At 60.6% G+C, this 10,000-nt stretch overlaps 1 non-coding gene across 1 annotated transcript; it reads right to left on the reverse strand.

Moving 5' to 3' along the window:
* Positions 1-1,504: 1,504 nt before the first annotated feature.
* On the reverse strand, positions 1,505-3,319 carry LOC142790620 (small subunit ribosomal RNA). Its single transcript, XR_012889650.1, has one exon. It is a non-coding gene; the product is annotated as a small subunit ribosomal RNA (ribosomal RNA).
* Between the last annotated feature and the right edge of the window lie 6,681 nt (positions 3,320-10,000).

The raw sequence follows: 10,000 nt of genomic DNA on the forward strand, positions 1-10,000 counted from the left end.
TACTCGGGAGGCGTCGAAGCCGGTTCTCCAAGCCGGACCCGTAGGTATCGTTGTGTGCTCGCTCTCATTGGCCCGCCTAACCAGAAAATGCCTGCGGTACACCCATTTGGATAAGAGTGCACGCAGATGCGGGCCTCGACGGCTACACATTTCCTCGGGCGGCCGCCTCCCGGCCTCCGTGGAGCGCGGGATGCACGGTCCCATCGACAAGCCTCTCCCGTTTTTACCGTGGCGTCGCGGTTCACCACGGCAGGCGGGTCGGTCTCCTCCGCATAAAAAGGGGGACCCCCGCTTTTTGTTCCACGAAATCGCACAAGCTTTTTTCGCATCCACGGTTTGCCACCGCACACCAAAATGCCGATCCGGCTGCCTACTTTAGCCAACAGGTGGAGCCAGGCGCGCCGTACTTGCGCGGCACTTCCCACGTCCACCGAAGTCGGTGCCAAGGACCACTTTCGGCGCCGGAGCCGCGTACGAGCCTACTCGAGGCGGAAGAACGAAGCCAGCAAGGGCCTGGCCGCAAGTGCGTTCAATTGTCGGGACGTCCAAGTCCCTCGTTCTTCCGTGCTTCCTCTTTCGGCAAGTCGTTGCGGCACCTTCCCAAAGCGCGCAGACCCGCTAATCGCGACGAGCGCGACGTGGCCGTGCCGCCTTTCCCTCGGCAGCAAGCAAAACGCCTGACAACGTCGACGCTCCCCTAACCGCGATCTCGCACCGTGTTTCGTGTGGCGAATTCAAAAGCCGGCCGGCGCTGCTGCAACCATTACGGTCGGTACGCATACGCCGCGGAGGGCGGGACGGTCATCGGAGCGTGCGGTTCCTCCATCGAGTACTGCGCACCTCGGCCGTCGCATCGCCGTGCCATGACCGGCCGCGCGTCAACGCGAACCGGTGCCAGCGAGATCCCTCGCCTGCAAGAACCGACCGGCAGCCTCCGTCACCCGAGGACGCGGAGGCGCTTGCCGCGGACGGCGGGACGGTATGCACTGGTGCACAGCGGACCCGTCACATCGCCAGTTCCTTGACCGACCGCCGACGCTTGTGCCGTTCCTCTCGTACTTGGCAGTCGCCGCGCGATTGTCGGGTCTCGTTCTTGCACGCTCGAACGGTCGGGAGGGCACTCGGCTGGCGTTTCGGGAACGCGCAGCCTCGCCTTCTACCGACGTAACCACGACTCGCCGTTCGCGCTCCGCCGCTCCTGTTTACAGTACTAGGCGGTCCCGCAGCGGTCGGGTCGCGCATTTCGAGCGCTTCGAGCCACGGTGCAGTGGCGGGTCGAAAGCCGACCTATGAGTGCGTTGCGCCGTTTGTACCCGCGTCCGCCACCTGGCCGACCGTCCAAGGTCGCGGTGTTGGCGTCCGCTGGGCGCAACAATTTGTCACGGGGTGCCGCTCCACATTCAGGCAGCCCCGTGGGGAAAAGCCGACCCCGCGTCCAAACGGGGTCAGCGGCAGAAAGTGTCGGGCGCAGACGCAGCTGAGGCGCTCACCCTTCACAATCCGTTAATGATCCTTCCGCAGGTTCACCTACGGAAACCTTGTTACGACTTTTACTTCCTCTAAATGATCAAGTTTGGTCATCTTTCCAACAGACCGGCGCAACCGAAAGGCCGCGCCGGACATCGGTCCGAAGACCTCACTAAATCATTCAATCGGTAGTAGCGACGGGCGGTGTGTACAAAGGGCAGGGACGTAATCAACGCGAGCTTATGACTCGCGCTTACTGGGAATTCCTCGTTCAAGGGGAACAATTGCAAGCCCCTATCCCAATCACGAAAGAAGTTCCACGGGTTACCCAGTCTTTTCAGACAGGGATAAAGACACGCTGCTTCCTTCAGTGTAGCGCGCGTGCGGCCCCGGACATCTAAGGGCATCACAGACCTGTTATTGCTCTGTTTCGTGCGGCTAGGAGCCGCTTGTCCCTCTAAGAAGGTTGTAAGGTGCTGGGAACCCCGCACCTATTTAATAGGCTAGAGTCTCGTTCGTTATCGGAATTAACCAGACAAATCGCTCCACCAACTAAGAACGGCCATGCACCACCATCCACCGAATCAAGAAAGAGCTCTCAATCTGTCAATCCTCCCAGTGTCCGGGCCGGGTAAGTTTTCCCGTGTTGAGTCAAATTAAGCCGCAGGCTCCACTCCTGGTGGTGCCCTTCCGTCAATTCCTTTAAGTTTAAGCTTTGCAACCATACTTCCCCCGGAACCCAAATACTTTGGTTTCCCGGAAGCTGCCCGCCGAGTCATTTGAGTAACTCAGGCGGATCGCTGGTTGGCATCGTTTATGGTCAGAACTAGGGCGGTATCTGATCGCCTTCGAACCTCTGACTTTCGTTCTTGATCAATGAAAACATTCTTGGCAAATGCTTTCGCAGTAGTTCGTCTTGCGACGGTCCAAGAATTTCACCTCTAGCGCCGCAATACGAATGCCCCCGTCCGTCCCTCTTAATCATTACCTCGTATTCCAAAAACCAACAGAACAGAAACGAGGTCTTGTTCTATTATTCCATGCAAGTTTATTCAGGCGACTCGCCTGCGTTGAGCACTCTAATTTTTTCAAAGTAAAAGCACCGGCCATCTCGAGGCACACAATGAAGTGCACCAAGAAAGAACCGGCATGATGTTCAGTCCGAGCCGTCGCATCGGGTAGATGCACTACTCGTCTGGAACTGAGATCCAACTACGAGCTTTTTAACCGCAGCAGCTTTAGTATACGCTATTGGAGCTGGAATTACCGCGGCTGCTGGCACCAGACTTGCCCTCCAATTGATCCTCGTTAAAGGATTTAGAGTGTACTCATTTCAATTACGGGGCCTCAAAAGAGTCCCGTATTGTTATTTTTCGTCACTACCTCCCCGTGCCGGGAGTGGGTAATTTGCGCGCCTGCTGCCTTCCTTGGATGTGGTAGCCGTTTCTCAGGCTCCCTCTCCGGAATCGAACCCTGATTCTCCGTTACCCGTAACAACCATGGTAAGCAAGTAACCTACCATCGAAAGTTGATAAGGCAGACACTTGAAAGAAACGTCGCCGGCTCGTGGCCATGCGATCAGCACAAAGTTATCCAGAGTCACCACACAATACGGGCCGAAACCCGATCGATCTTGGTCTAATAAAAGCACTCGTTACCCAAAGGGCTCCAGGCTCACTGCATGTATTAGCTCTAGAATTGCCACAGTTATCCAAGTAGGAAGAAACGATCTAAGGAACCATAACTGATTTAATGAGCCATTTGCGGTTTCGCCTTATTTCGGCATGTACTTAGACATGCATGGCTTAATCTTTGAGACAAGCATATGATTACTGGCAGGATCAACCAGGTAATCGTTCGACTGCGCGTCCGTCCTCGCCTTCGGCGGGCCGGACGCAGTCTGTGTGCGGCGGAGGCCACCTTCAGGCGCCCCAACACGCTTATTTTGCACTCCGAGATGACGGCGTTCGAGCTCGCTACGGCACAACCTTCCCGAAAGACGAGTGGGAGCCGTGCGGCAAGAAGCACGTTCATGCTCGCTCTTTTTCGTTGCATCGACTCGGTCGCGCCGTGCGGGTTGCCCAAGCCCGCTGCACTGTCGGTGGACCGGCCGGAACTAGCAACGGAGCCGAGACTGCAAAGCCGCCAGACGACGGGTCACGCCCGCGTCTTCGGCGCTTTCGCATCTGAATCGCCCGAGGACGACACGGAACACACCTCGATATCGTGGTAAAACGGCACCGTCCGACAACCAGCCCCTAACGCATCAAGCGGATGAGGCTGCAGACGACTGCCGTGGATTCCCCTGGAGCAGACCCGAGGACACGCTTGACGAGGCCGAAGCCCGCCGCATATCAGACACCCGGTCGCTTTCGCGTACGCCGCTCACGAGAACCCCCACATAATAGCAGCGATAAGTACCCAGACCTCCTTGGGCACTAATACGAGCGTACTCGAGAAAATTTCACCGCGGGTGTGCCCCGAAACGTGTGGCACGTTGAGCGTGCCACAAGTCTACGTCGCTCTCAAACCCGCCGAGGTCGTAGAATTTGCGACCCTACTCACGAAATTCCCACCGAGGATACGGCCGCAAACGTACCGCACCTTGGGTAGGCCACGAGTTTGTGCAACACTACGCTGACGGCACAGCACCGAGGTCGTGCGCGCACGCACGGGAAAATTCCGCCGCGGTTTCTGCCGAAAACGTGAGGCACCACGACTCTCCGCAAGTTCGCGTCGACTGCGAAAGACCGAAGTCGTGAACGACGTGTCCGCTACTCGCCGCCGACACGCTGGACACCAAACGTACAACGACTCGACGGCGTCGTAGAGGCCCACGACGCGGTTTTCCTTAACGACGTCTCGGCGTGGCACCGACAGGTTAGAACGGCCGACCAACGTTCCCTGTCCGCCGTTCGGCTCAGTCGAAGGGCTCGGCGACTTCGGCAACGCTGCGAAGCCGCACGGTGACGCACGCCATGTCCCCATTTTTTTTTTTTCTTTCTGCGTCTGCCGGGGTGCCCCTATAATAGCAGCGATAAGCACCCAGACCGCCGTGGGTCGCTCGCCCCGGCTGACGTGGTTTTTCGTACTCCTGCGGCGGTCGCCGTCAAGCACGTCCAAATACGCTACTTTCGTGGGCGCATTCACGCTCTTTCGCTTCGCCGGAGTGCCAGCACTCACTCTGCCAAAAACGGCGAACATCCGAGCGGCGGTTCCCACTTTTGCGTCGGCGTCGCAAACCCCGCCCCGGCAGACGAGGTTTGCCGTACTCGTGCGACGGTGGCCGGCGGGCACGTCGAAAGACGCCGATATCGTGCGCGAATTGGCGCACCTTGGCTTCACCGGAGTGCCGCCACTGACTCCTCCAAAAACGGCGAAGATCCGAGCGGCGCTTCCCACTTTCGCATCGGCGTCCCGAACTCCGCCCCGGCTGACGCGGTTTACCGTACTCGTGCGACGGTCGCCGGCGAGCACGTGGAAAGACGCCGATATCGTGCCCGAATCGGCTCCGTTCGGCTTCGCCGGAGTGCCAGCACTGGCTCGGCGAAAGACGACGAACATCCGAGCGACGGTTCTCACTATTGCGTACGCGTCGCAAACCCCGCCCCGGCAGACGCACTTTGCCGTACTCGTGCGACGGTCGCCGGCGAGCACGTAGAAAGACGCCGATATCGTGCCGGAATCGGCCCCGTTTGGCTTCGCCGGAGTGCCAGCACTCACTCGGCCACAAACGGCGAACATCCGAGCGGCGGTTCCCACTTAGCCGTCGGCGTCCCGAACTCCGCCCCGGCAGACGCGGTTGCCGAGCTCGTGCGACTAGCGACCGCGAAGCCGTCTCGCGACGCCGCTTTCGTGCGCGGCTCCCACTGCGACCTGGGTCACCCGAGGTCGACGAGCAAAAAAGAATGTCGAAAAAAAATTTTTTTTTTTTTGCGTCTGCCGGGGTGCCCCTATAATAGCAGCGATAAGCACCCAGACCGCCATGGGTCGCTCGCCCCGGCTGACGTGGTTTTTCGTTTTCCTGCGGTGGTCGTCGTCAAGCACGTCCAAACACGCCACTTTCGTGGGCGCATTCGCGCTCTTTCGCTTCGCCGGAGTGCCAGCACTCACTCTGCCAAAAACGGCGAACATCCTAGTGGCGGTTCCCACTTTTGCGTCGGCGTCGCCAACCCCGCCCCGGCATACGCGGTTTGCCGTACTCGTGCGGCGGTGGCCGGCGGGCACGTCGAAAGACACCGATATCGTGCGCGAGTCGATGCTTCTTGGTCTCGCAGGAGGGCCGCCACTCACTCCTGCAAAAACGGCGAAGATCCGAGCGGCGCTTCCCACTTTTTCGTCGGCATCGCAAACCTCGCCCCGGCAGACGCGCTTTGCCGTACTCGTGCGACGGTCGCCGGCGAGCACGTCGAAATACGCCGATATCGTGCCCGAATCGGCCCCGTTTCGCTTCGCCGGAGTGCCAGCACTCACTCGGCCAAAAACGGCGAACATCCGAGCAGCGGTACCCACTTAGCCGTCGGCATCCCGAACTCCGCGCCGGCTGACGCGGTTGCCGAGCTCGTGCGACTAGCGACCGCGAACGCGTCTCGCGACGCCGCTTTCGTGCGCGGCTCCCATTGCGACCTGGGTTACCCGAGCTCGACCAGCAAAAAAGAAGGTCGAAAAAAAATTTTTTTTTTCTGCGTCTGCCGGGGTGCCCCTATAATAGCAGCGATAAGCACCCAGACCGCCGTGGGTCGCTCGCCCCGGCTGACGTGGTTTTTCGTACTCCTGCAGCGGTCGCCGTCAAGCACGTCCAAATACGCCACTTTCGTGGGCGCTTTCGCGCTCTTTCGCGTCGCCGGTGTGCCAGCACTCACTCTGCCAAAAACGGCCAACATCCGAGCGGCGGTTCCCACTTTTGCGTCGGCGTCGTAAACCCCGCCCCGGCAGACGCGGTTTGCCCTACTCGTTCGACGGTCGCCGGCGAGCGCGTCGAAAGACGCCGATATCGTGCGCTAATTGGCGCTCCTTGGCTTCTCCGGAGTGCCGCCACTCACTCCTCCAAAAACGGCGAAGATCCGAGCGGCGTTCTCCACTTTCGCATCGGCGTCCCGAACTCCGCCCGGGCTGACGCGGTTTACCGTACTCGTGCGGCGGTCGCCGCCGGGCACGTCGAAAGACGCCGATATCGTGCCGTAATCGGCCCCGTTTGGCTTCGCCCGAGTGCCAGCACTCACTCGGCCAAAAACGGCGAACATCCGAGCAGCATTTCCCACTTTCGCATCGGCGTCCCGAAGCCCGCCCCGGCAGACGCGGTTTGCCCTACTCGAGCGACGGTCGCCGGCGATCACGTCGAAAGGCGCCGAATTCGTGCACGAATCGATGCTTCTTGGTCTCGCAGGAGGGCCGCCACTCACTCCTGCAAAAACGGCGAAGATCCGAGTTGCGCTTCCCACTTTTTCGTCGGCGTCCCGAACTACGCCCCGGCTGACGCGGTTTACCGTACTCGTGCGACGGTCGCCGGCGGGCACTTCAAAATACGCCGATTTCGTGGGCGCATTCACGCTGTTTCGCTTCCCCGGAGTGCCAACACTCACTCTGCCGAAAGCGGCGATCATCCGAGCGGCGGTTCCCACTTTTGCGTCGGCTTCGCAAACGGCGCCCCGGCAGACGCGCTCGTGCGACGTACTCGTGCGACGGTCGCCGGCGAGCACGTAGAAAGACGCCGATATCGTGCTCGAATCGACCCCGTTTCGCTTCGCCGGAGTGCTGCCAGTCACGGCGCAGAAAACGGCGAACAAGTGTTTTTTTTTTTTTCCTAGAATTTGTGTTATAGAAGGCACATTTGATATCGGACGATAATTTTCAACTTTATCACGCGCACCGATTTTCGTGTAGAGGTTTGCAAGTTTATGGGAATTTCTCCACTTGGAATAATGCGATTTAGTAGTACTACGAGAACTTCATGGATGTACTCAAGGGTACGGGGCAAGTCAGTTACGTCAACACCTGCAGATTTTTTACACTTCAAACTGAAAATTGTTGGTTGTGAGTCCTCGTGTGATATTAAAGGCCGATTCGCTAACACATAGAACAAAGAAAGAAAGGAAGAAAAAACGCCCGCGCTCGCTCAAGAAACCTGGGTTCGCAACAAGTGGCAACAACAAGCAACCGAGCGAGTGCGCCAAAACCCGTGGCGGCCGAACAAACGCGAAGTCCCAACCGCGTCAGCCGGGGCGGCACGGGACAGGAAAAATCACTTCAGCCGGGGCGGCGGGGCACCGAATAAACCTCGTCACCTCGTCGCAGGATAAAAGAGGAAACAAAAAGTCTAAACAGCGTCTGCTGGAGCGAATGCGTAATAAAACAACAACAACAACAAAAAAAAACACCCGCGCTCAAGAAGTCTGCAATCCTCACAAAAGGCGACTGTGACCGAGCAGCGTCAGCCGGGGCCGTGCGGAAACGGAAAAACCGCGACTACCGGGGCGTCGAGGCACCGAAAAATCCACTTCAGCCGCGGCGAAAAAAAAAACAAAAAGAAAGACGGAGGGGGGGGGGGGGGGAACCACGTCTGCCGGGGCGAAGGAAAAAAAAAAACGCGTCTGCCGGGGCGAGCCCGGGTGCGGCACCACCGGGAAAACTGTGGCAAACAGACATGGCGATCGAGTGAGTGGGCCGCCAGCCAGGCTCAGCCAAAAAGTGCAAAGTCCGAACTGCGTCAGCCGGGGCGGCAAAAACCGCGTCAGCCGGGGCGGCGCAAAAAACCGCGTCTGCCGGGGCGGCACGAAACCGCGTCAGCCGGGGCGGGGCGAAAACTGCGTCAGCCGGGGCGAAAGAAAAAAAAAAACGCGTCTGCCGGGGCAAGCCCGGGTGCGGCACCACCGGGAAAACTGTGGCAAACAGACATGGCGATCGAGTGAGTGGGCCGCCAGCCAGGCACAGCCGAAAAGTGCAAAGTCCGAACCGTGTCAGCCGGGGCGACGCAAAAACCGCGTCAGCCGGGGCGGCGCGAAAACCGCGTCAGCCGGGGCGGCACGAAACCGCGTCAGCCGGGGCGGCGCGAAAACTGCGTCAGCCGGGGCGGCGCGAAAACCTCGTCAGCCGGGGCGAGCGAAAAGGGGGGGGGGGAACCACGTCTGCCGGGGCGAAAGAAAAAAAAACGCGTCTGCCGGGGCGAGCCCGGGTGCGGCACCACCGGGAAGACTGTGGCAAACAGACATGGCGATCGAGTGAGTGGGCCGCCAGCCAGGCTCAGCCCAAAAAGTGCTAAGTCCGAACTGCGTCAGCCGGGGCGGCAAAAACCGCGTCAGCCGGGGCGGCGCGAAAACCGCGTCTGCCGGGGCGGCGCGAAAACTGCGTCAGCCGGGGCGAGCCCGGGTGCGGCACCACCGGGAAAACTGTGGCTAACAGACATGGCGATCGAGTGAGTGGGCCACCAGCCAGGCTCAGCCAAAAAGTGCCAAGTCCGAACTGCGTCAGCCGGGGCGGCAAAAACCGCGTCAGCCGGGGCGGCGCAAAAAAACCGCGTCTGCCGGGGCGGCACGAAACCGCGTCAGCCGGGGCGGCGCGAAAACTGCGTCAGCCGGGGCGAAAGAAAAAAAAAACGCGTCTGCCGGGGCGAGCCCGGGTGCGGCACCACCGGGAAAACTGTGGCAAACAGACATGGCGATCGAGTGAGTGGGCCGCCAGCCAGGCACAGCCGAAAAGTGCTAAGTCCGAACTGCGTCTGCCGGGGCGGCACGAAACCGCGTCAGCCGGGGCGGCGCGAAAACCGCGTCTGCCGGGGCGGCACGAAACCGCGTCAGCCGGGGCGGCGCGAAAACTGCGTCAGCCGGGGCGAGCCCGGGTGCGGCACCACCGGGAAAACTGTGGCAAACAGACATGGCGATCGAGTGAGTGGGCCGCCAGCCAGGCACAGCCGAAAAGTGCTAAGTCCGAACTGCGTCTGCCGGGGCGGCACGAAACCGCGTCAGCCGGGGCGGCGCGAAAACCGCGTCTGCCGGGGCGGCACGAAACCGCGTCAGCCGGGGCGGCGCGAAAACTGCGTCAGCCGGGGCGAGCCCGGGTGCGGCACCACCGGGAAAACTGTGGCAAACAGACATGGCGATCGAGTGAGTGGGCCGCCAGCCAGGCACAGCCGAAAAGTGCTAAGTCCGAACTGCGTCAGCCGGGGCGGCAAAAACCGCGTCAGCCGGGGCGGCGCAAAAAACCGCGTCTGCCGGGGCGGCACGAAACCGCGTCAGCCGGGGCGGCGCGAAAACTGCGTCAGCCGGGGCGAAAGAAAAAAAAAAACGCGTCTGCCGGGGCGAGCCCGGGTGCGGCACCACCGGGAAAACTGTGGCAAACAGACATGGCGATCGAGTGAGTGGGCCGCCAGCCAGGCACAGCCGAAAAGTGCTAAGTCCGAACTGCGTCTGCCGGGGCGGCACGAAACCGCGTCAGCCGGGGCGGCGCGAAAACCGCGTCTGCCGGGGCGGCACGAAACCGCGTCAGCCGGGGCGGCGCGAAAACTGCGTCAGCCGGGGCGAGCCCGGGTGCGGCACCA

This window comes from Rhipicephalus microplus, unplaced genomic scaffold (assembly GCF_043290135.1).
Source record: "Rhipicephalus microplus isolate Deutch F79 unplaced genomic scaffold, USDA_Rmic scaffold_117, whole genome shotgun sequence".
Lineage (NCBI taxonomy): Eukaryota > Metazoa > Arthropoda > Arachnida > Ixodida > Ixodidae > Rhipicephalus > Rhipicephalus microplus.